Source organism: Hydra vulgaris, chromosome 01, assembly GCF_038396675.1.
Source record: "Hydra vulgaris chromosome 01, alternate assembly HydraT2T_AEP".
Classification (NCBI taxonomy): domain Eukaryota; kingdom Metazoa; phylum Cnidaria; class Hydrozoa; order Anthoathecata; family Hydridae; genus Hydra; species Hydra vulgaris.
The window spans coordinates 60,550,954-60,577,228 of NC_088920.1; the positions used below are offsets into that span (position 1 = coordinate 60,550,954).

The following is a 26,275-nucleotide window of genomic DNA, read 5'->3' on the forward strand; positions in this document are numbered from 1 at the left end:
CATTTTCTCGCATAAACACAACACTAAAACAAGAAAGTTTTTCTTTTTCCAAGTCAACTAGAACCTGTTACAGATACAGTTCTTACTTATAGAACCTATTGTATACTTGAATGACAATCTACTTGGCATAAAAGAATATTTCAGCGTTTTTTCACATATGTTAAGAATGGTGATGGAGTTTTTAAACATATTCAAGACTTTAAAGACTATCTAAACTTGAATGTTTAGAAAGCGTTCAGAAGTTGGCTCGAAGGTTTTACGTTTGTAGCGTATAAGTGAGTTATGTTATCGAATATTGGTCGATTTGCAAGCACTTCTTCGAAGGTGAGATTCGTGTAGTTATTGAATTTTCGAGTAGCACTGTTTTGTACTTTAGAGATTTTGTGGAATAACGTGGATGAGGTTCACTTGACTGCCGGATATATGAAATATAGAGAGCTGAATATTTGCACAATATTGAAGCTTCAAGCAATAAATGAAAATACTTCAATTTTGACGTCTTTTAGGCCGAGACAATGTTTAGAGGTGTCTAATCGACAAGGAGCAAAGATGTATTTAGGTATTGAAAGTGAGAAAAGTAAGAAAAAGCCTACGGCACCAGGAGTTCCCAGGCGGTCCCCCATCCAAGTACTACCCTGGCCCGACGGTGCTTAACTTCCGTGATCGGACGAGAACGGGTGTGTTCACCGTGGTATGGTCGTAGGCGAAAGCTTGTGACTTCGCAATGCTTTTAAAGCCAACTTGGAGTTCACTTGCGTTCACCAAGTCACTAAGTCACTAATAATGTAGGAGAGACCTATCAACTTGATCGAACAGTTTCGATTCGTTTTGTGGCATCTGTAATGAAAAACGTAAAGGATTTCGTGCTAGATAAGTTGCGTTTCAAATTTTAGAGCCACAATTACAAAAATGGGCAGTTGAACAACCCCCTCATTTTAAGAACGAGGACACTACGGAAAAAAACACATACTGAAACTTTTTAGTCCCTGTGTAATAAGGTAGGCATCAAAAAATTTTGACGCAAAATTTCGAATTTTCGGGGTTTCGGGAGTGGGTAAACTAAAACAAACAAAAGCAACCTTCCACTGTACTTGCACGTCTTATTGACGTGCCAGTGCAAACGACTTTTCTTTTGCAGATTCATGTTTTCATAGAACGATTTTTGAGTTTTTAAACAGAGTTTTAAAGATTATTTTTACGGATTAAATTTTTAAATGTACACGTTTTTTTAATGTTGTAATTTGTATGCAAATGGTACCTGTATATTTGATATTTGACAAACAGTGTAAATAAAGGCTTTATCTAATAAAAATACATTTACTTGCTTGTTGTTGATTTCTTTTTAAACGAGGCTTTACTGCTGCTGCTGCTGCTGCTGCTGCTGCTGCTGCTGCTGCTGCTGCTGCTTGTACAAACGAAGCAATGAGAACTTGTCATTTTCTCGCATAAACACAACACTAAAACAAGAAAGTTTTTCTTTTTCCAAGTCAACTAGAACCTGTTACAGATACAGTTCTTACTTATAGAACCTATTGTATACTTGAATGACAATCTACTTGGCATAAAAGAATATTTCAGCGTTTTTTCACATATGTTAAGAATGGTGATGGAGTTTTTAAACATATTCAAGACTTTAAAGACTATCTAAACTTGAATGTTTAGAAAGCGTTCAGAAGTTGGCTCGAAGGTTTTACGTTTGTAGCGTATAAGTGAGTTATGTTATCGAATATTGGTCGATTTGCAAGCACTTCTTCGAAGGTGAGATTCGTGTAGTTATTGAATTTTCGAGTAGCACTGTTTTGTACTTTAGAGATTTTGTGGAATAACGTGGATGAGGTTCACTTGACTGCCGGATATATGAAATATAGAGAGCTGAATATTTGCACAATATTGAAGCTTCAAGCAATAAATGAAAATACTTCAATTTTGACGTCTTTTAGGCCGAGACAATGTTTAGAGGTGTCTAATCGACAAGGAGCAAAGATGTATTTAGGTATTGAAAGTGAGAAAAGTAAGAAAAAGCCTACGGCACCAGGAGTTCCCAGGCGGTCCCCCATCCAAGTACTACCCTGGCCCGACGGTGCTTAACTTCCGTGATCGGACGAGAACGGGTGTGTTCACCGTGGTATGGTCGTAGGCGAAAGCTTGTGACTTCGCAATGCTTTTAAAGCCAACTTGGAGTTCACTTGCGTTCACCAAGTCACTAAGTCACTAATAATGTAGGAGAGACCTATCAACTTGATCGAACAGTTTCGATTCGTTTTGTGGCATCTGTAATGAAAAACGTAAAGGATTTCGTGCTAGATAAGTTGCGTTTCAAATTTTAGAGCCACAATTACAAAAATGGGCAGTTGAACAACCCCCTCATTTTAAGAACGAGGACACTACGGAAAAAAACACATACTGAAACTTTTTAGTCCCTGTGTAATAAGGTAGGCATCAAAAAATTTTGACGCAAAATTTCGAATTTTCGGGGTTTCGGGAGTGGGTAAACTAAAACAAACAAAAGCAACCTTCCACTGTACTTGCACGTCTTATTGACGTGCCAGTGCAAACGACTTTTCTTTTGCAGATTCATGTTTTCATAGAACGATTTTTGAGTTTTTAAACAGAGTTTTAAAGATTATTTTTACGGATTAAATTTTTAAATGTACACGTTTTTTTAATGTTGTAATTTGTATGCAAATGGTACCTGTATATTTGATATTTGACAAACAGTGTAAATAAAGGCTTTATCTAATAAAAATACATTTACTTGCTTGTTGTTGATTTCTTTTTAAACGAGGCTTTACTGCTGCTGCTGCTGCTGCTGCTGCTGCTGCTTGTACAAACGAAGCAATGAGAACTTGTCATTTTCTCGCATAAACACAACACTAAAACAAGAAAGTTTTTCTTTTTCCAAGTCAACTAGAACCTGTTACAGATACAGTTCTTACTTATAGAACCTATTGTATACTTGAATGACAATCTACTTGGCATAAAAGAATATTTCAGCGTTTTTTCACATATGTTAAGAATGGTGATGGAGTTTTTAAACATATTCAAGACTTTAAAGACTATCTAAACTTGAATGTTTAGAAAGCGTTCAGAAGTTGGCTCGAAGGTTTTACGTTTGTAGCGTATAAGTGAGTTATGTTATCGAATATTGGTCGATTTGCAAGCACTTCTTCGAAGGTGAGATTCGTGTAGTTATTGAATTTTCGAGTAGCACTGTTTTGTACTTTAGAGATTTTGTGGAATAACGTGGATGAGGTTCACTTGACTGCCGGATATATGAAATATAGAGAGCTGAATATTTGCACAATATTGAAGCTTCAAGCAATAAATGAAAATACTTCAATTTTGACGTCTTTTAGGCCGAGACAATGTTTAGAGGTGTCTAATCGACAAGGAGCAAAGATGTATTTAGGTATTGAAAGTGAGAAAAGTAAGAAAAAGCCTACGGCACCAGGAGTTCCCAGGCGGTCCCCCATCCAAGTACTACCCTGGCCCGACGGTGCTTAACTTCCGTGATCGGACGAGAACGGGTGTGTTCACCGTGGTATGGTCGTAGGCGAAAGCTTGTGACTTCGCAATGCTTTTAAAGCCAACTTGGAGTTCACTTGCGTTCACCAAGTCACTAAGTCACTAATAATGTAGGAGAGACCTATCAACTTGATCGAACAGTTTCGATTCGTTTTGTGGCATCTGTAATGAAAAACGTAAAGGATTTCGTGCTAGATAAGTTGCGTTTCAAATTTTAGAGCCACAATTACAAAAATGGGCAGTTGAACAACCCCCTCATTTTAAGAACGAGGACACTACGGAAAAAAACACATACTGAAACTTTTTAGTCCCTGTGTAATAAGGTAGGCATCAAAAAATTTTGACGCAAAATTTCGAATTTTCGGGGTTTCGGGAGTGGGTAAACTAAAACAAACAAAAGCAACCTTCCACTGTACTTGCACGTCTTATTGACGTGCCAGTGCAAACGACTTTTCTTTTGCAGATTCATGTTTTCATAGAACGATTTTTGAGTTTTTAAACAGAGTTTTAAAGATTATTTTTACGGATTAAATTTTTAAATGTACACGTTTTTTTAATGTTGTAATTTGTATGCAAATGGTACCTGTATATTTGATATTTGACAAACAGTGTAAATAAAGGCTTTATCTAATAAAAATACATTTACTTGCTTGTTGTTGATTTCTTTTTAAACGAGGCTTTACTGCTGCTGCTGCTGCTGCTGCTGCTGCTGCTGCTGCTGCTGCTGCTTGTACAAACGAAGCAATGAGAACTTGTCATTTTCTCGCATAAACACAACACTAAAACAAGAAAGTTTTTCTTTTTCCAAGTCAACTAGAACCTGTTACAGATACAGTTCTTACTTATAGAACCTATTGTATACTTGAATGACAATCTACTTGGCATAAAAGAATATTTCAGCGTTTTTTCACATATGTTAAGAATGGTGATGGAGTTTTTAAACATATTCAAGACTTTAAAGACTATCTAAACTTGAATGTTTAGAAAGCGTTCAGAAGTTGGCTCGAAGGTTTTACGTTTGTAGCGTATAAGTGAGTTATGTTATCGAATATTGGTCGATTTGCAAGCACTTCTTCGAAGGTGAGATTCGTGTAGTTATTGAATTTTCGAGTAGCACTGTTTTGTACTTTAGAGATTTTGTGGAATAACGTGGATGAGGTTCACTTGACTGCCGGATATATGAAATATAGAGAGCTGAATATTTGCACAATATTGAAGCTTCAAGCAATAAATGAAAATACTTCAATTTTGACGTCTTTTAGGCCGAGACAATGTTTAGAGGTGTCTAATCGACAAGGAGCAAAGATGTATTTAGGTATTGAAAGTGAGAAAAGTAAGAAAAAGCCTACGGCACCAGGAGTTCCCAGGCGGTCCCCCATCCAAGTACTACCCTGGCCCGACGGTGCTTAACTTCCGTGATCGGACGAGAACGGGTGTGTTCACCGTGGTATGGTCGTAGGCGAAAGCTTGTGACTTCGCAATGCTTTTAAAGCCAACTTGGAGTTCACTTGCGTTCACCAAGTCACTAAGTCACTAATAATGTAGGAGAGACCTATCAACTTGATCGAACAGTTTCGATTCGTTTTGTGGCATCTGTAATGAAAAACGTAAAGGATTTCGTGCTAGATAAGTTGCGTTTCAAATTTTAGAGCCACAATTACAAAAATGGGCAGTTGAACAACCCCCTCATTTTAAGAACGAGGACACTACGGAAAAAAACACATACTGAAACTTTTTAGTCCCTGTGTAATAAGGTAGGCATCAAAAAATTTTGACGCAAAATTTCGAATTTTCGGGGTTTCGGGAGTGGGTAAACTAAAACAAACAAAAGCAACCTTCCACTGTACTTGCACGTCTTATTGACGTGCCAGTGCAAACGACTTTTCTTTTGCAGATTCATGTTTTCATAGAACGATTTTTGAGTTTTTAAACAGAGTTTTAAAGATTATTTTTACGGATTAAATTTTTAAATGTACACGTTTTTTTAATGTTGTAATTTGTATGCAAATGGTACCTGTATATTTGATATTTGACAAACAGTGTAAATAAAGGCTTTATCTAATAAAAATACATTTACTTGCTTGTTGTTGATTTCTTTTTAAACGAGGCTTTACTGCTGCTGCTGCTGCTGCTGCTGCTGCTGCTGCTGCTGCTGCTGCTGCTTGTACAAACGAAGCAATGAGAACTTGTCATTTTCTCGCATAAACACAACACTAAAACAAGAAAGTTTTTCTTTTTCCAAGTCAACTAGAACCTGTTACAGATACAGTTCTTACTTATAGAACCTATTGTATACTTGAATGACAATCTACTTGGCATAAAAGAATATTTCAGCGTTTTTTCACATATGTTAAGAATGGTGATGGAGTTTTTAAACATATTCAAGACTTTAAAGACTATCTAAACTTGAATGTTTAGAAAGCGTTCAGAAGTTGGCTCGAAGGTTTTACGTTTGTAGCGTATAAGTGAGTTATGTTATCGAATATTGGTCGATTTGCAAGCACTTCTTCGAAGGTGAGATTCGTGTAGTTATTGAATTTTCGAGTAGCACTGTTTTGTACTTTAGAGATTTTGTGGAATAACGTGGATGAGGTTCACTTGACTGCCGGATATATGAAATATAGAGAGCTGAATATTTGCACAATATTGAAGCTTCAAGCAATAAATGAAAATACTTCAATTTTGACGTCTTTTAGGCCGAGACAATGTTTAGAGGTGTCTAATCGACAAGGAGCAAAGATGTATTTAGGTATTGAAAGTGAGAAAAGTAAGAAAAAGCCTACGGCACCAGGAGTTCCCAGGCGGTCCCCCATCCAAGTACTACCCTGGCCCGACGGTGCTTAACTTCCGTGATCGGACGAGAACGGGTGTGTTCACCGTGGTATGGTCGTAGGCGAAAGCTTGTGACTTCGCAATGCTTTTAAAGCCAACTTGGAGTTCACTTGCGTTCACCAAGTCACTAAGTCACTAATAATGTAGGAGAGACCTATCAACTTGATCGAACAGTTTCGATTCGTTTTGTGGCATCTGTAATGAAAAACGTAAAGGATTTCGTGCTAGATAAGTTGCGTTTCAAATTTTAGAGCCACAATTACAAAAATGGGCAGTTGAACAACCCCCTCATTTTAAGAACGAGGACACTACGGAAAAAAACACATACTGAAACTTTTTAGTCCCTGTGTAATAAGGTAGGCATCAAAAAATTTTGACGCAAAATTTCGAATTTTCGGGGTTTCGGGAGTGGGTAAACTAAAACAAACAAAAGCAACCTTCCACTGTACTTGCACGTCTTATTGACGTGCCAGTGCAAACGACTTTTCTTTTGCAGATTCATGTTTTCATAGAACGATTTTTGAGTTTTTAAACAGAGTTTTAAAGATTATTTTTACGGATTAAATTTTTAAATGTACACGTTTTTTTAATGTTGTAATTTGTATGCAAATGGTACCTGTATATTTGATATTTGACAAACAGTGTAAATAAAGGCTTTATCTAATAAAAATACATTTACTTGCTTGTTGTTGATTTCTTTTTAAACGAGGCTTTACTGCTGCTGCTGCTGCTGCTGCTGCTGCTGCTGCTGCTGCTGCTGCTGCTTGTACAAACGAAGCAATGAGAACTTGTCATTTTCTCGCATAAACACAACACTAAAACAAGAAAGTTTTTCTTTTTCCAAGTCAACTAGAACCTGTTACAGATACAGTTCTTACTTATAGAACCTATTGTATACTTGAATGACAATCTACTTGGCATAAAAGAATATTTCAGCGTTTTTTCACATATGTTAAGAATGGTGATGGAGTTTTTAAACATATTCAAGACTTTAAAGACTATCTAAACTTGAATGTTTAGAAAGCGTTCAGAAGTTGGCTCGAAGGTTTTACGTTTGTAGCGTATAAGTGAGTTATGTTATCGAATATTGGTCGATTTGCAAGCACTTCTTCGAAGGTGAGATTCGTGTAGTTATTGAATTTTCGAGTAGCACTGTTTTGTACTTTAGAGATTTTGTGGAATAACGTGGATGAGGTTCACTTGACTGCCGGATATATGAAATATAGAGAGCTGAATATTTGCACAATATTGAAGCTTCAAGCAATAAATGAAAATACTTCAATTTTGACGTCTTTTAGGCCGAGACAATGTTTAGAGGTGTCTAATCGACAAGGAGCAAAGATGTATTTAGGTATTGAAAGTGAGAAAAGTAAGAAAAAGCCTACGGCACCAGGAGTTCCCAGGCGGTCCCCCATCCAAGTACTACCCTGGCCCGACGGTGCTTAACTTCCGTGATCGGACGAGAACGGGTGTGTTCACCGTGGTATGGTCGTAGGCGAAAGCTTGTGACTTCGCAATGCTTTTAAAGCCAACTTGGAGTTCACTTGCGTTCACCAAGTCACTAAGTCACTAATAATGTAGGAGAGACCTATCAACTTGATCGAACAGTTTCGATTCGTTTTGTGGCATCTGTAATGAAAAACGTAAAGGATTTCGTGCTAGATAAGTTGCGTTTCAAATTTTAGAGCCACAATTACAAAAATGGGCAGTTGAACAACCCCCTCATTTTAAGAACGAGGACACTACGGAAAAAAACACATACTGAAACTTTTTAGTCCCTGTGTAATAAGGTAGGCATCAAAAAATTTTGACGCAAAATTTCGAATTTTCGGGGTTTCGGGAGTGGGTAAACTAAAACAAACAAAAGCAACCTTCCACTGTACTTGCACGTCTTATTGACGTGCCAGTGCAAACGACTTTTCTTTTGCAGATTCATGTTTTCATAGAACGATTTTTGAGTTTTTAAACAGAGTTTTAAAGATTATTTTTACGGATTAAATTTTTAAATGTACACGTTTTTTTAATGTTGTAATTTGTATGCAAATGGTACCTGTATATTTGATATTTGACAAACAGTGTAAATAAAGGCTTTATCTAATAAAAATACATTTACTTGCTTGTTGTTGATTTCTTTTTAAACGAGGCTTTACTGCTGCTGCTGCTGCTGCTGCTGCTGCTGCTGCTGCTGCTGCTGCTGCTGCTTGTACAAACGAAGCAATGAGAACTTGTCATTTTCTCGCATAAACACAACACTAAAACAAGAAAGTTTTTCTTTTTCCAAGTCAACTAGAACCTGTTACAGATACAGTTCTTACTTATAGAACCTATTGTATACTTGAATGACAATCTACTTGGCATAAAAGAATATTTCAGCGTTTTTTCACATATGTTAAGAATGGTGATGGAGTTTTTAAACATATTCAAGACTTTAAAGACTATCTAAACTTGAATGTTTAGAAAGCGTTCAGAAGTTGGCTCGAAGGTTTTACGTTTGTAGCGTATAAGTGAGTTATGTTATCGAATATTGGTCGATTTGCAAGCACTTCTTCGAAGGTGAGATTCGTGTAGTTATTGAATTTTCGAGTAGCACTGTTTTGTACTTTAGAGATTTTGTGGAATAACGTGGATGAGGTTCACTTGACTGCCGGATATATGAAATATAGAGAGCTGAATATTTGCACAATATTGAAGCTTCAAGCAATAAATGAAAATACTTCAATTTTGACGTCTTTTAGGCCGAGACAATGTTTAGAGGTGTCTAATCGACAAGGAGCAAAGATGTATTTAGGTATTGAAAGTGAGAAAAGTAAGAAAAAGCCTACGGCACCAGGAGTTCCCAGGCGGTCCCCCATCCAAGTACTACCCTGGCCCGACGGTGCTTAACTTCCGTGATCGGACGAGAACGGGTGTGTTCACCGTGGTATGGTCGTAGGCGAAAGCTTGTGACTTCGCAATGCTTTTAAAGCCAACTTGGAGTTCACTTGCGTTCACCAAGTCACTAAGTCACTAATAATGTAGGAGAGACCTATCAACTTGATCGAACAGTTTCGATTCGTTTTGTGGCATCTGTAATGAAAAACGTAAAGGATTTCGTGCTAGATAAGTTGCGTTTCAAATTTTAGAGCCACAATTACAAAAATGGGCAGTTGAACAACCCCCTCATTTTAAGAACGAGGACACTACGGAAAAAAACACATACTGAAACTTTTTAGTCCCTGTGTAATAAGGTAGGCATCAAAAAATTTTGACGCAAAATTTCGAATTTTCGGGGTTTCGGGAGTGGGTAAACTAAAACAAACAAAAGCAACCTTCCACTGTACTTGCACGTCTTATTGACGTGCCAGTGCAAACGACTTTTCTTTTGCAGATTCATGTTTTCATAGAACGATTTTTGAGTTTTTAAACAGAGTTTTAAAGATTATTTTTACGGATTAAATTTTTAAATGTACACGTTTTTTTAATGTTGTAATTTGTATGCAAATGGTACCTGTATATTTGATATTTGACAAACAGTGTAAATAAAGGCTTTATCTAATAAAAATACATTTACTTGCTTGTTGTTGATTTCTTTTTAAACGAGGCTTTACTGCTGCTGCTGCTGCTGCTGCTGCTGCTGCTGCTGCTGCTGCTGCTTGTACAAACGAAGCAATGAGAACTTGTCATTTTCTCGCATAAACACAACACTAAAACAAGAAAGTTTTTCTTTTTCCAAGTCAACTAGAACCTGTTACAGATACAGTTCTTACTTATAGAACCTATTGTATACTTGAATGACAATCTACTTGGCATAAAAGAATATTTCAGCGTTTTTTCACATATGTTAAGAATGGTGATGGAGTTTTTAAACATATTCAAGACTTTAAAGACTATCTAAACTTGAATGTTTAGAAAGCGTTCAGAAGTTGGCTCGAAGGTTTTACGTTTGTAGCGTATAAGTGAGTTATGTTATCGAATATTGGTCGATTTGCAAGCACTTCTTCGAAGGTGAGATTCGTGTAGTTATTGAATTTTCGAGTAGCACTGTTTTGTACTTTAGAGATTTTGTGGAATAACGTGGATGAGGTTCACTTGACTGCCGGATATATGAAATATAGAGAGCTGAATATTTGCACAATATTGAAGCTTCAAGCAATAAATGAAAATACTTCAATTTTGACGTCTTTTAGGCCGAGACAATGTTTAGAGGTGTCTAATCGACAAGGAGCAAAGATGTATTTAGGTATTGAAAGTGAGAAAAGTAAGAAAAAGCCTACGGCACCAGGAGTTCCCAGGCGGTCCCCCATCCAAGTACTACCCTGGCCCGACGGTGCTTAACTTCCGTGATCGGACGAGAACGGGTGTGTTCACCGTGGTATGGTCGTAGGCGAAAGCTTGTGACTTCGCAATGCTTTTAAAGCCAACTTGGAGTTCACTTGCGTTCACCAAGTCACTAAGTCACTAATAATGTAGGAGAGACCTATCAACTTGATCGAACAGTTTCGATTCGTTTTGTGGCATCTGTAATGAAAAACGTAAAGGATTTCGTGCTAGATAAGTTGCGTTTCAAATTTTAGAGCCACAATTACAAAAATGGGCAGTTGAACAACCCCCTCATTTTAAGAACGAGGACACTACGGAAAAAAACACATACTGAAACTTTTTAGTCCCTGTGTAATAAGGTAGGCATCAAAAAATTTTGACGCAAAATTTCGAATTTTCGGGGTTTCGGGAGTGGGTAAACTAAAACAAACAAAAGCAACCTTCCACTGTACTTGCACGTCTTATTGACGTGCCAGTGCAAACGACTTTTCTTTTGCAGATTCATGTTTTCATAGAACGATTTTTGAGTTTTTAAACAGAGTTTTAAAGATTATTTTTACGGATTAAATTTTTAAATGTACACGTTTTTTTAATGTTGTAATTTGTATGCAAATGGTACCTGTATATTTGATATTTGACAAACAGTGTAAATAAAGGCTTTATCTAATAAAAATACATTTACTTGCTTGTTGTTGATTTCTTTTTAAACGAGGCTTTACTGCTGCTGCTGCTGCTGCTGCTGCTGCTGCTGCTGCTGCTGCTGCTGCTGCTGCTTGTACAAACGAAGCAATGAGAACTTGTCATTTTCTCGCATAAACACAACACTAAAACAAGAAAGTTTTTCTTTTTCCAAGTCAACTAGAACCTGTTACAGATACAGTTCTTACTTATAGAACTTAACTTGATACTTAAAAGAAGCAAAATAATATACTGATTTTGAAAATAATATTTGTTTTTATTAAAAAATTAAAATTAAAAAAGTAGAGTTGTTTTTTTCATAAAAAACCCCCGTCCTCAACAAAAAGGGGGTTTTAATGTATATTTTTGCAAGTATTTTTTTAACTAAAATAATTTTTATAATAAAATTATTATTTATGAAACAAGCACTTTTTTTTCTGCTTTTTTTGAGTCCAAGGTTGATATGGTTTAAAAAAAAAAAATTCAAAAATATTAGGACCTGTCAAGAATTTAAATTCCAAAGAGGACCCTCAAGATCTCATCAAAATCAAAAAATATTTTTTTACTTTTATCTTATAATTAATAGACATTGATTCGTGTCTCAGCAATATTGGTTTTTAAACTCTTTTTTTTTTGCTATGAAAATCGCTCCACCCTGATACACATCTTTAATTGTAAATCGACTTTTTTTTGTTTGAAACGTATTTGTACTCAATTGCTTAGTTATTTATAATAAATTTATTTAGTTGCGTGCATTTATCGTTTTAAAGACAATTTCCTTTTTTAAAGAAACATGTATCAAGGGGATACCAAAAAATTAATAACTCATAAATAAATTACATCACTTCATATTAATCTTATTAATTAAAGTTCATGTTATAAAAAATATAACAAGAAATTAGCTTTAATCTTTCGTCAATTTAAGGCATGATGAAGTATTATTATTTTGTGTCAGTAACTTTAAACGTATTGTATTGAACTTAGTAATGTCTAGGAATATTGGTTCGGCCATACACTGATATGACCTATGTCAGTTGTAAATTACTCAAATAACGTTAAATAATTGGTAAATTAATTTATTTTAATTTTACAGATAGTTTAATTTTTTAATTTGAAGGAGTTTTTCTTACAGGGTATTAGTTAAGGTATCGCAACTTTAAATTGTGAAAAACAGCAACTATAAATTAACAGACCGACCGGAACCCGTATTACGGGTTGCTTTCTGTTAGTATGTTATAATAGTATTAATATATTATATATGTTTTAAAGTATTAATATATTATATATATATATATGTGATAAAAGTAATAATATATCATATATATGTTATAAAAGTATTAATATATTATATATATATATATATATATATATATATATATATATATATATATATATATATATATATATATATATGTTATAAAAGTATTAATATATTATATATATGTTATAAAAGTATTAATATATTAAATTAATATATATATATATATATATATATAAATATATATATATAAATATGTTATAAAAGTATTAGTATATTATATATATGTTATAAAAGTATTAATATATTATATATATGTTATAAAAATATTAATATACTATATATATGTTATAAAAGTAATAATATATTGTATATATGCAATAAAAGTAATAATATATATTATTTATATGTTACAAAAGTATTAATAAAAGTGATTTTACGATAAACGAAACAGTTTGTGTCACGCGAAGAAGTGGACGAAAGATTGATTTAAGTTAAAATAGTCAACACAAACAAATCGTAAGTTTCTTGAAATGTTTTTTATACATTTAACTTTAATTCTACTATTTACAAAATGGTTATTTAAGGATTACTTTAATTATTATATAAAAATCTGAAACAATACGCTTTTGTTATTATGTATTGATTTATTAATTTATAAATTAATAAATCCAAAACAAAATTACAAAAGCATATTCAGGCCTGTACCTGTTTCTTTTGCAACATTTTAATTTCCGAACCAGTATCTTCATGTTGACGCTTCATATTTGAATCCAAATCTTTATGTGCGTTTTTTAAATGACGAAGGAGCCCACTTGTCGAAAATCCTTTGCACATTATCTTTACATTGCACTTTTTGCAAATTGCAGATTCGCCAGATTTTTTTTTACAAAAATACTGCAATGCTTTCGATCCATTTACAATTGACATGGTATTACTAAGTTGAATCGTAAAACAACTAAAGGTAAAGTTATAAATATTTCTTACATATGTATGATATCTTACGAATAACTTTATATGTATTTGTTTGCCGTTTTTTAAATACAAAAATTATTAAATATTTCAATACAGAAAAAGTTTAACTTTTCAATAATTTAGAAGTTTAAAAATTAAACTTACTGTTTTCGTCACTAAAAATCTTTTTCATATTTTACCCATATTTTATAATACCGAGAAAAAAGAAAACATTCCTTGAATTAGGTAGTTTAAGATAGTTTCAATAACATTTCTTGTTGTGCTAGGTTTTAATATAAGATAAGAACACATAAAAATGCAACTAAATGCAATAATATTTTCTTATTTTTGGTCGAATTAGTTCAAACAGTTATCATATGTAAAATTATGTTCCGGGATATAACAGTGATCTCCCGGGAAATCCCGCTGCCACTTTTATCCCCGGGATTTCGGGAAAACGGGATCCCGTTTGAGAAACCCTAGGCCCAATATAGCCGTTGGAAAACTTTAGTGGGCCAATAATGAGCGACCATTCGGTGTTGTCTGGGAACGGTCTTGTCACAGAGCACTGCGGAAGTGCATTTAACCAGGAAGTTCACGCCTCTTTCCTTACCGTGACGCGTATATATGTCCAGAGCTCGTTTCGAACCTAGCTTATAAAGCAAGCGCTCTAACCACTGCGCCACGGCCGCATAATTGAGATAACTCTGCTTTTATGCGACTTTATTATCAGGCAGAACCCCAGGTGAATTTTGATACTTTAACTTGTAAAACATTTAGGTGTTGTTCTGTTTTGTTCTTAATATGGATTTTATCTTTTATGTTTAATTTAATGTTTGATTCTTTACATTAACGTGGTAAATTACTTTACATCGACTTTATACCAAATGGATTTGTTGTTAAGTTTAAAAACAACTGAAAAAGAACATCAGTTTTAGTAAGCATCAGAGGTAAATAAAAACATTTTTATATCACGTAAAAAATTATTGTAACATTGTTATTAATCGTATCTAAATGAAAGGCAGTAACGGATCCAGCATTTTTTGGTGTTTGAGATTTCCAGACGTGGAACAAACTCTAAACATGTGTATGTTTATTCTTATGTCAAATAATGATGCTTTACAAAAAAATGCGATGATTAGAGGCTGGGAACAAAAAAACCCTGGTATTTCATCTCTACCCCAAACGTAACGAACAAGTAAGTAAATAAGTTAATAAAATATTTTTTGTACTATTCTCAACTAGACTTATATTCATCGATAAGTTTTAAGTTTCATACTATTATCTCTCAGCTTTCAAAGTTCTTATCTTATTTATAAATGAATACATATAAATATATTAAAGTTAAATGTACGTAAAATATATAGTGACGAAGTAAATTAAAAAAAAGGGTTTGGTATTTCTTTAATTGAAAATAAAATACAAACTTTTACATCTAAACGATTTTTATTATTTAAAGCTTAGATAATAAAATCCGTTTCGACATAAAAGTTTGTACTTTATTTATTAATAAAAGAAAAACACAACTCTGATGAAAATATAACTTTTTATACAATTAGATTTTAAACGCATAAAATGTTCTTTTTATTAAACTTAAGAAAATTCGATTTACCTTGAAGAATAATGTAGAAGTTTGTATTATATTTGCTTTTTCGTTATAAAGAAAATACGGAACGTCGATGCTTATTTCTTAGAAAAACTTATTTAACATTTAACATATTTAATAGTAGAATACTTATAACAAATTCGATTATTAAAAGCTAAAAGAATCAATTTTTTATTAAAAAAACATTTTTCTGAGAAGAGTTATTAAAAAGACTTTTCAACTTATTTTAAAGCAAACCTAAAACTTTTTTTTTTACACTGATTTTCTTATACACTTTTAATAAAATTTTAAACATGTTTTAAAATGATCCTTTTTAAGCGAACTTTTAAACATGTTTTAGGTAAATGCACTTTAAGTTTACATTCAATCATGTTTTAAATAAAATTACTTTAAGCGGAGTCTTCAAGCGTGATTTCAATAAATCCACTTTAAGTGAAGTTTTCATACATATATTTAAATAAATCCACTTTAAGAGAAGTTTCAAACATCTCTTAAATAAATCCACTTTAAGCTAAGTTTTAATCATGTTTTAAAAGAGTCTACCTTAAGCAAATTTTTGAAAATAATTTAAATAAAATATACTTTAAACAAATTTTTAAACATGTAAAATTAAAACAAATGTGATGAATGAATGAACTTTTAAAAACATAAAATTAAAAAAAATCTCCTAAATAAATCTACTTCTAGCTAAGTTTCATATATGTTTAAAAAAAATTTAAATAAGGCGAATTCTCAATCATGTTTTTAATAAATCCACTTTAAGCAAACTTTCGCACATGTTTTATATAAATCCACTTTAAGCAAAGTTTCAAACACTTTTAAATAAATACACTTTAGGCGAAGTTTCAAACATCTCTTTAAGCAAATCCGCTTTATACTAAGTCGCAAACATGTTTTTAAAATATCTACTTTAGACGAGTTTCAAACATGTTTTTAATAAAGAAACTTTAGACGAAGTTTCAAAAAAGTTTTTAATAAATCCACTTTAGGCGAAGTTTTAAACATCTTTAAAATAAATCCACTTTTAGGCTAAATTTCATACATGTTTAAAAAAAATTTACTTTAAGCGAGTTTTAAACATGTTTTAAATAAACCCACTTTAGTCAAAGTTTCAGTTATGTTTTCAATAAATTTATTTTAATAGAATTTTCAAATATGCTTTTAAGAAATCCACTTTAAATGAAGTTTCATATATTAAAAAAAAATCCACTTTAGGCGAAGTTTCAAACATTTTGTCAATAAACCTTACTATAAACAAATTTTCGCACCCAGTCTCCTTTTCATACAATCATTAAAACTCCAACGTTAATTTATTTTAAAAATTTTGATGTATTTCACGTTCGAAAATTTATTACTATTCGATTATTATACAAAATATTAGGTAAATGTGGAATAGTCCACATTACGTTGATCTAACGTTATTATTTTCGTTAAGTGGAACCTTAATTGATAAAAAAACGCTATGTGGACTTTTTTTTTTTTTTTCAATTTTTTTGGCATACAATACTTTCGTTTGCTTAACATCCATTTCAGATTACTTTTCAACATGATTTCATTTAATAAAAGCACTTTTATTGAAAAATTTCGGAGGTTTTGTAAAATGCCACTTTCAGTAAAGTTTTTGACAAAAGGACACTTTAAGTCAATCTAGCGTTATATATATATATATATATATATATATATATATATATATATATATATATATATATATATATATATTACGAAAAATCCTACCTAAAAGATGTAAATATTGATCCCATATTTTATAGTCAGTATTATTATAATATATTCATTGTTATCTTTTTAAAAAAAAAAAAAAAAAAAAAATAATTTTTGACACAATTTTTCGACTTTTTAAGGTTTCGGGAGTGGGTAAAATAATCTAAACTAAAGTAACTTTCCACTGTACTTGCACGTCTTCTTAACGTGCGAATGAAACTCCTTGATCAAGTAGATAGGTTTTTTTTACTTTGTTAGTGACTTGGTGAACGCGGGTGAACAGCTCAAAGACTGTGTCTTGAAGTTTTTCTTTGTCTTCCTGGAAGACAAAGATGAAATAAGAAGTAATATAAAACCATCTACTAATGGTTTAGTTTCAGACTTGTTCATCAATGTTCATTCCTAAAATACTTTCGTAATTCCAGTTTTTTGTTTTTTTGATGATTTAGAAACTGCTAATCCATTGGGTTCACATAGAACTGTTCACAAAATTGGAGCTTTGTGTATAATTATAAATGTTTAAAACCAGTTCATAACTCAAAACTTGAGAATATTTTGTTAAGTACAATTATATATTTTTCTGGTCGCATTAAATATTTAATTAAAGATGCATGTTCTATATACATAGAAGAAATGACAGAATTAGAAACAAAAGGCTTTACTATAAAAATAGATAGTGATGAATTTAGTTCCTTTTGATGACAATGTTTGGGTTGTTTTTTTATTGTTAAGACAAATTGTACTTTACTCATTTAGTTTGCATTTTAGCAAATCTGATTTATTATATTTTGGTTCTCTTATCACTAAATTTTTACAAGAATACTGTTTTGTGTTTAAGTGTGGCTTAACTTTGAAGTTTCATAACCTTATTTATTATCCACGTATTATTAAAATGCTTGATCCGCTAAGCCATATGTGGGTAATGCTTTGTAAAGGTAAATTAAATGGTTTTAAGAGGACGGCTTCATCTGTGGGCAATATTAAAAATGTTTGTAAATCGGTAGCTATTAGATACCAAATGGATCAGTCAATTCGGTTCATGGCAAAACATCGCTTAAAAATAAAGAATTTTGTGTTACTAAAATGAGCCTATTTTACTATGCCATGTGATTGATGGACAAACTATATCAGAATTGATAGGTAATTATGGGTTGTACAGAGAACTTTTCCAAACGAAGAGTGTTTCTGTATCTGCGTTAACTTTAAAATTGGCGAAAATAACATCGCCAATTTTAAAGTTATTTATGCAGTTGCAGAATTATATCCTGCATTTTGTGTAATCAAACAAATTTTTGAATCTGACACTGATTTATTTTTTTCATTTGTCAAAAGTTGTTTAATATAAATGAATGCTATCACTTGCAATCTTTTGAGGTTGACATTGAAACAGAATTAATTGTTTTAAATGGCTCTTACTTTGATAACATCATCTCACCTTGGCAGTTGAAACTACGAAATTTAAATAAAAATAAATATGTTTCGTTAATGCACAAAATATAACTATTAACCTTGGTAGCATTTAAATTTTATTTTTAAATAAAAAATATTTGTATAATTATTTAATGTTCTTCAGGGCAAAATTAAAAAGTCATGTTGTTCAAATGACATTTGAAAACTAAATTGGATATTCAAAATAATTGAAAACTTTCAGATTTCAGCAAAAATACTTTACATACTACCTATAAATAATAATTATAGGTAAATATTTAAATTTGTAGAATTTCACATTTTTCGTTATAACGATTGAAACTTTTGTCACAGAAGGAACCTATTATTCTTTCCGTGAAACAAGTTTTTAATGCCTATAACTAAAAACTTAGAATTCAACAAACCATGTTTTTACTCCAAATTAATTAGATAATATATCTATTTAATTTGGAAAAGATATTGTTAGTAGCATTCTAAATTTTTAGTTATAGGCATTCTAAATTTGTGTCACAGAAGAAACTAAAGGTTTATTCAATGACACAAGTTTTAATGGTTATAACGAAAAATTTAAAATTCTTTAAACAATGTCTTTACTTGGAACTAATTAGGTATTTATAGGTAATATGTAAGGTGTTATTGCCATCTGAATCCATTAGAGCATTTTTTTAATTTCATTTCTTATTTAGTTTAAAAAGGTTATTTTTCTTTTGAAAAGCAAACTTTTCAATCCTTCATAAGAGAGAGGTTTAAAGTTCGATTACCACCACGCCCCTGGTAGCACCGTGCTCAACTTGTTTTTCTGCGCAGCGGCTTTGTTCGTCAAGGTTCGTGTTTCAGTGTTATAGAGTTGGGGCAGGGTTATAATCACAAGTAGTAGTTATTACCCTAGTTATACCCCTCCTCATCTGTAATGGCCTTATCAACCTTGGGAAGATGAATTACAAAAAAAAGGAAAAATTTTGAACAAATATATATTTTCTATATAAATGTATTTGGTATCATCTGTTTTTAGTGAACTGATTTTATGTATTTTTTCAAAATATTTTTTTTGTGTTATGTTAAACTATTGACTAGTTTTATTTACTATTTATTGGTGCATTTTGTACTATAATATATATAGCCCACAAAAGAATTATACTATAGATGAATATACTATAACGTATAAGTATACTATATACTATTATAGTATACTTTAAGTTTTACTATAACTTTTAAACTGACATTTTTTCATTACTTCATTTTTCGGTTACTTTAGTCATTTAGTGTTATTTTCTCTAAATAAATTTATTAAAAATTTAAGATAAAAAAAAAATCATTAAAAATGAAAGATAAAAAAGGAAGAAATAGAATGCAATGTCTCAAAGCAGGTTGTGAATGCGATGATTACACAAAAGAGAAAGATTTTGATTTATGTGCCTATTGTGGTCACGCACCAGTTTTACATAAAGGTATTTTGTTTAAGTATTTTTATATAATAATATTTATAAATCATTATGGAAATGTTACATATAACACAATTTTTTAAAACTTTAGTAGAAGATAATTTCAATCTTGTTAAAGATGTTGAGTTATTTATACTTATTTCTCTAAGACCAATTCAATACAGAACACATTATCAAGTACTTTTATTATTTTCATTACTTTTTGTCATGTGTTCCAAAATTCACATAGATACAATAAGTAGTGGAAGCAATCAAAAGCAAATCATTATATTGTCAAATTACTTGTTTTTATGTTTTTAATATTTCCTCATAAAGTTTTTCGCAAAAATTTACCTAATGTTTTAGAAATAATATTTAGCTTTTCACGGTATGTCTAGCGTGTTCTTTAAACCTCAAAACTGTACAAAAGAAAATAGAGATGCTACTTTTGTTTTACATATTTAAAAAAGAAAAAAAAATTTTCAGTGGCTATAACATTTTTAAATACTTAAAAAAAGTATACTTGAAATACTTAATTTTTTTAAGTAATGTTTCTCACTCTCACATTACTAGTATTGCTATTTGCAACCTATGTTAATAATAATATTACTTGATTATAGATTCAGCTATTTTGAGCCGAAGTGAAAAAGACTTCAGTTCATACATACAGTTCAGTTCATAACAAGGTAATGAGCCCATTGAAAAAACATTGCATACATCAATCTAATCCATTCCAAGATTCAACTGATAAAGTCGTTTCTGCATTAAAGACTGTACTTCATCATAAAAGCAATACTCTCTTTGAGGTTTGACGTATTTGTCTTTATAATGTTTAAGTATAACTATATAATGCCTGTGAAAGAAAATATCATAATACTTAATTAGCATTATTGATAACATATCATTTGTATCATAAGTATGATGATTTTAATTAAAAGTTATGTTTTGTTTAGTAATACTGAAATATTATTTATAAATTTAACAGAATGTCTTAGCCCCGATCCTAAATTCTTGCACAGATAGGATGATTGTGTTAAGTGCTTCAGATCTGACCTTTGCTTTACGCAGCAACTTGGCTGGCATAGTAGTCAACCATATTATTTAAAAGAAAGGTTTGCAGTAAGTAAAAAACGTTAGGTTTTCAAAATTATTTTTGTATATTATTGTCAATCTATTACTAAATATATAATATATATTTAGTAATAGATTGCTACAAATATATAAATATTTGTCATGGTAGTATAGAGTAATGCAGATACATGTGAAAATTTGATCAAATTATTTTGATACATAAATCGCTTTTAAATTGTTCTGTGGGTATCGCCCTGCTTATGATTTTTAATGAAATTGTTGTTAATGCTATTTATGTTTAATTTCTTCTTTGTTAGGAAACATGGTATACCGCTCCTACAAATAAAAAACTATAGCTGGTGGAAAATTGAAAAACTTCGCAACACATGGCAAAGTATTAAATTAGTGGGTATTTAAAAAAATTCTAATGACCAACAATTAGTTGAAGAACATGATATTAGTGATGGTATGCTTTATGTGATTTAGTTATTATAAGTAGTATATTGTGTGTTATTTTTAGTAAATTTTATATATATATAATTATATATATATAAAATTTACTTATAATATAACTTATCAAACAAAATTTCAATGATTAATTATAATTTATCATTGAAATTTTGTTTGATAAGTTATATTTTGATAAAATGTATATTAATCTTTGCACAATCTTGTATCATTTTATATTTTGATAAAATGTATTTTCATCTTTGCATTTCAGCTTAGATTGATACTGCTACACAAAGCCATAGCAATTCCTGTTCAGAAAAGATCACAATTATTTTTATGTGCAACTCTTCCCAGCCAGCACAAACACGTGTTTTTAGAATCAAAATTATTAACACCTTTAGACGTCTAAATTTAGATAACTATAAGACGCCTTATCGTATTTATTTTGGAGACGACTAAAAATAGCTGTCTCAAACCGATTAAAAGATGACTACTAATAGATGTGATATATTTATCTGAATTTAGACGTTTAAAAGTGTTAACATTTAAGATGCAAAGAAAAACGTCTAAAGAAAGACGTGTTTGTGCCGGCTGGGTATGCACCAACAACGGGGCATCATCTTTAATTAAACTATTTAAGAGTGAGTCATAAAACTGGACACACTTCTAATGTGAAACAACATCAAGACGCATGACTTAGAAACACCCAATATGATATTTTAACGTTAAACATTTGCATACAACTGTAACTTTCTGGAAAACCACCTGAATTAAAACAACTAAAAATACAAAAAAACCCAAATATTTTAAACTTATAAACCTATATATCGTTGAAAACTGATATAAAAACAAATTTGTGCTATATCAATTGTCAAGTGTCATCAAGACAGCCAGATAAGTATCTTTAAATATCTAAGGCCTTGTATTTAGACTTTTTTTAGTATTAGACTTTATTTAGTATTAGTATTATATTGTATTGGACTTTATACAAACTCTTAAGAAAACAATAAAAAATTTGAACTTCGACACCCCCTACAATGATACTATCATTACCAAATACCTTTTTTCAAAGCTTTATCGTTACCAGTTTAAACTCTGAACCTTTTTCTCGTAGATTGGTTTGTGGGAAAATAAGCAGACTATCAAATAATCTAATATTTTAGAGTTTTTTTTTAATAATATATTTTTTTCCAAGTCCAATAAGGTCTTGGGGAAGTTTGAGTACCTATGGGCCAGATTTTTTCGATGCCCAAATTTAAGACTGATACGATCACATCTCTATACTAATTACTTTATATTAGTATAAGTATATTAACTTATACTAATAGAATTCTATTAAGTAGAAGGGTTTAAAAATTAGTGGTACAATAAGATACAATAAGCTTTTTTTGAGCTGTACCTAGGGTCACTTTCTAAGAATTAGGTTTAAATCTATAATAAATTTACAGTTAATTTAGTCTTAGATTGTTTTTAATAAAGATTTCTAGTAGTACTTAATTGCAGCACTTATATATATAACAAAAGCGACTAATAGTTCTGAGCAAAATTGACAAATAAGTCAGAGCATGAAATGGAAGTCTCAAAACAACTGTGTGTTTTGAGATGCTGAGACATAGTACATATTAACTTCAGAAACATGCAATATTATAATGTTTACAATAATAACAAACTCTTAATTATGAATTACAATAAGTTTAACTTAAAGAGTGGGTTATATATAGGCCCACTGAGAGGGGGGTATAGGCGGTGCACTGCTCCAGGGCCCATTGAACAATTGGGCCCATTAACCAAAGCTTTTTGTTAAATATAATTACAATAATAATTTCAAAAACTTATTAGTGACATACTTAAAAAACACATTTTGCACATTTAAAAAAAGATATTCAAACACTAAAAAGATCGCCATTTTTGGTCCCACTGAAAAATTCTAAGGAGAATCTAACTAGAGCTAGACAGCTAGAAACTAACTAGTCGCTGTCTGCAGTAATCTAGCTCGAATCTAGGTTGAAATGTCTCCATACTTACCTCTATTTTTCTCGTTATTTTCCCATTATTAATTGCGACTTACAAATTCTATACAGAATTTTGAATTCTATTCTATTCTATTTGTATTTCTAGTTAGATTCTCTTTTTTACAATTTTTCAGTCGGGTCTTTTCTCTTTTTCAAATTTTCTTTCATGCAGACTTAATTGAAAGTACATTCCTATTGTTCCTATAGGTTCAATGTCCAGCTGATAAATTTTAGTCTTTTCTCCTCTTCAATTTAAAAGTTCAAGGTTTTGCTAATAATTATTTTCTTCCGATATTGTGTAGTGTTACTGCTTTTTGATATTGCTAACGGTAACGATTTTTATTTATAAAAATTAATCAAAACCTTGATTAAATTAGGTAATAATAATAATTGACTTAATTTACTGTTAATAAACAAACTGTGAAGTAATATTATAAAGTCTTATAATACATTGCATATTTTTGGAATACTCTATTCTTCTTTATATTTTGTATTTAAATAGCATGACATTTTTACAACTTTAATTTTAGAAATTATCATAAATAATGCTGCCTCTTCACAAGTCAGAATGTCAAAAAAGGAAAGAAAGACAAAAACATATTATGAATGAAGAAAAGGTATGCGGACGCTTTTTGACGTTGGAGTCACTGCATCAAATCTCAATGATAACACTGACCAACAAAAAAAAACTTTCGGAAAATATCTTGTAAACCAACACTTGTTTTAAGACAAGTAAGACATGCTGATAACAAATATCGAAACCGTTTGTCTCTATCACCCACCGTTGTTGAGATATTTGGCATAGACCATTTATATATGTTTAATATTGTATCAAAGCAAACAACTCGTAGGCAAGTTACAGTAGAGCATATATCGCTGAATAGAGTACTACTTAACATAAATACACATAGTTTAAGATTAAATACACTTGTAAAATACATAGGTATAATGTAAAATTCCTTAAATTAAAAGTTAGTTTGGTTTGAATTTCTTGGCTATAGACTTGCGTTTGTGCTGACAATTTGGCATGTTGCGCTGAAGCATCCAGCAATAGTCGACTATCATTGCTGCACTCCATCGGCCTTGATAGCGTGACTCCATCACCGAGATGTCCTGATGGAAACGTTCACCATGTTCAACACTAATAGAACCTAGGTTTTCTGGAAAGAAGTCGAGATGTGAGTCGAGGAGATGAATCTTGAGGGATACGTTACAACCCATTAACTTGTACGCACTAATGCACTTCTGCACAATATTTACATAGTCAGGAGATTTATTATTTCCAAGGAAAGTGGCTGCAACAGACTTAAATGCCAACCATGCTTTTTTTTCAGTTCTGCTGAGTAAATCTTCGAAGTGACTTTCTGCTATGATCTTCCTTATTTGTGGACCTATGAATACACCTTCTTTCACTTTCGCATAACTCAACTCTGGAAACTTGTTGCATAGGTACCGAAAAGCATCTAAGTTTTTGTCTAGTGCCTTCACGAAGTTTCTCATGAGCCCCAGCTTTATATGAAGTGGAGGCATAAGAACTTTTTCACGCTCAACCAATGGCACACGCAGGACGTTTTTACTACCTGGCTCCATTTTATCTCTAATGGGCTTATTCTTATTCATATAGTGGTGCTTCCTATCTCTACTGTCCCACTCGCAGATAAAGCAGCAGTACTTGGTGTACCCTGTCTGCATTCCCATGAGAATAGTGATCACTTTTAAATCACCACACATATTCCAATTGTAATCGTGATAGCAAATTTTTTCAAGAAGTAGCGACATGGTTTCGTACGTCTTTTTTAGATGAGTAGAATAACCAACCGGTACTGATGCATACATGTTTCCATTGTGTAATAATACAGCCTTCAAACTTGCCTTGGAGGAGTCAATAAATAGACGCCATGCTTCAGTCTTGTGTTCTACACCGAGGCTTGACATAAGACCTTGGATGTCAGTGCAGTAGCACATATTGTCACTCATTGCAAAGAGCTGCACAAGTTCTTTGTGTCTATGTCGAAATTGTGAAGTTCTTGTACCTGGTGATAGCAAATTAAACTCTTTCAGACGTGAACCTAGCAGTTGAGCTTGAACTTTTGTTAGTGCCAGGTCCCGTGCAAGGTCGCAAAGATCATCATTATTAATCAAATGAATTTCATCAGGATTGTAGTCAGAGTCTGCCATGTTGCTGGAAGACGAACTTTCTTCTTGTGTTGCATCATCGACTCTGTATTCTGTAGGTGATGTTGGTATTGGACAACTGACTGGATCATGTGGAATTGGTTTTGAAACCGAGGGAATATCTGGATACTTCACAGATGAACGAGTCTTGTATGAGAAACCTGTGACATTTGTCAAACAGAAATAACAGTCAGTGATGTGGTTGCTTGACTCACGCCATATCATAGGAACTCCGAATGCCAGATGGTTGTTATTTTTAGCCTTCCTTATCCAACCCCGTAAGTTGCATGCACATGTCAAACAAATGAACTGTGGTGTCCATGACTTGCCGCTGTCAACCTTTGAATCAAAGTATAGTTCAAAAGCTTTTCTCAGAAATCGTGTAAATGTCTTTCGGTGGCTTTTGTCTGTGAGATAGCCGCACACATAACAAAACAAGTCTGGTGAATTGATACAGCCTCTAGACGCCATTGTTTTCACTGAAAAAAAAATAGCAAATTAATAAGAACAGTATAACTCATAATAAACACACAACTCATTAATAAACATACAGTTGCAAATTAAGTACACTAAATTAAACAAGCAATTCGTTCATTTACATCAGTTTATAAACATCTAATACACAGTAAATCAGTCACTACCCCTAGACACTTGTCATTTATATACTTATTACATTTCCTCACAAGGGAGAATTCAATTCACATAAAAAGGAAAATATTAAAAATCACTAAATTAGCATTCGATAAAAAAAAAAAAATGAACTCAACAGGGTTCATTTCTGTAAAATGATATTAGTCTTCTTAAAAGACAGGTGAAACATTACTTTACTCGGTAGAAAACAAAACAA

At 31.8% G+C, this 26,275-nt stretch overlaps 8 non-coding genes across 8 annotated transcripts; all 8 read right to left on the reverse strand.

Annotated features, from left to right (window-relative positions):
- Nucleotides 1-586: 586 nt before the first annotated feature.
- Nucleotides 587-705, reverse strand: LOC136075646 (5S ribosomal RNA). The gene has a single exon (XR_010636083.1). It is a non-coding gene; the product is annotated as a 5S ribosomal RNA (ribosomal RNA).
- Nucleotides 706-2,020: 1,315 nt separating this feature from the next.
- LOC136075647 (5S ribosomal RNA) lies at nucleotides 2,021-2,139 on the reverse strand. The gene has a single exon (XR_010636084.1). It is a non-coding gene; the product is annotated as a 5S ribosomal RNA (ribosomal RNA).
- Nucleotides 2,140-3,436: 1,297 nt separating this feature from the next.
- On the reverse strand, nucleotides 3,437-3,555 carry LOC136075649 (5S ribosomal RNA). Its single transcript, XR_010636086.1, has one exon. It is a non-coding gene; the product is annotated as a 5S ribosomal RNA (ribosomal RNA).
- Nucleotides 3,556-4,867: 1,312 nt separating this feature from the next.
- On the reverse strand, nucleotides 4,868-4,986 carry LOC136075650 (5S ribosomal RNA). The gene has a single exon (XR_010636087.1). It is a non-coding gene; the product is annotated as a 5S ribosomal RNA (ribosomal RNA).
- A 1,315-nt stretch (nucleotides 4,987-6,301) lies between these two features.
- Nucleotides 6,302-6,420, reverse strand: LOC136075651 (5S ribosomal RNA). The gene has a single exon (XR_010636088.1). It is a non-coding gene; the product is annotated as a 5S ribosomal RNA (ribosomal RNA).
- Nucleotides 6,421-7,735: 1,315 nt separating this feature from the next.
- LOC136075652 (5S ribosomal RNA) lies at nucleotides 7,736-7,854 on the reverse strand. The gene has a single exon (XR_010636089.1). It is a non-coding gene; the product is annotated as a 5S ribosomal RNA (ribosomal RNA).
- Nucleotides 7,855-9,172: 1,318 nt separating this feature from the next.
- On the reverse strand, nucleotides 9,173-9,291 carry LOC136075653 (5S ribosomal RNA). Its single transcript, XR_010636090.1, has one exon. It is a non-coding gene; the product is annotated as a 5S ribosomal RNA (ribosomal RNA).
- A 1,312-nt stretch (nucleotides 9,292-10,603) lies between these two features.
- Nucleotides 10,604-10,722, reverse strand: LOC136075654 (5S ribosomal RNA). The gene has a single exon (XR_010636091.1). It is a non-coding gene; the product is annotated as a 5S ribosomal RNA (ribosomal RNA).
- Between the last annotated feature and the right edge of the window lie 15,553 nt (nucleotides 10,723-26,275).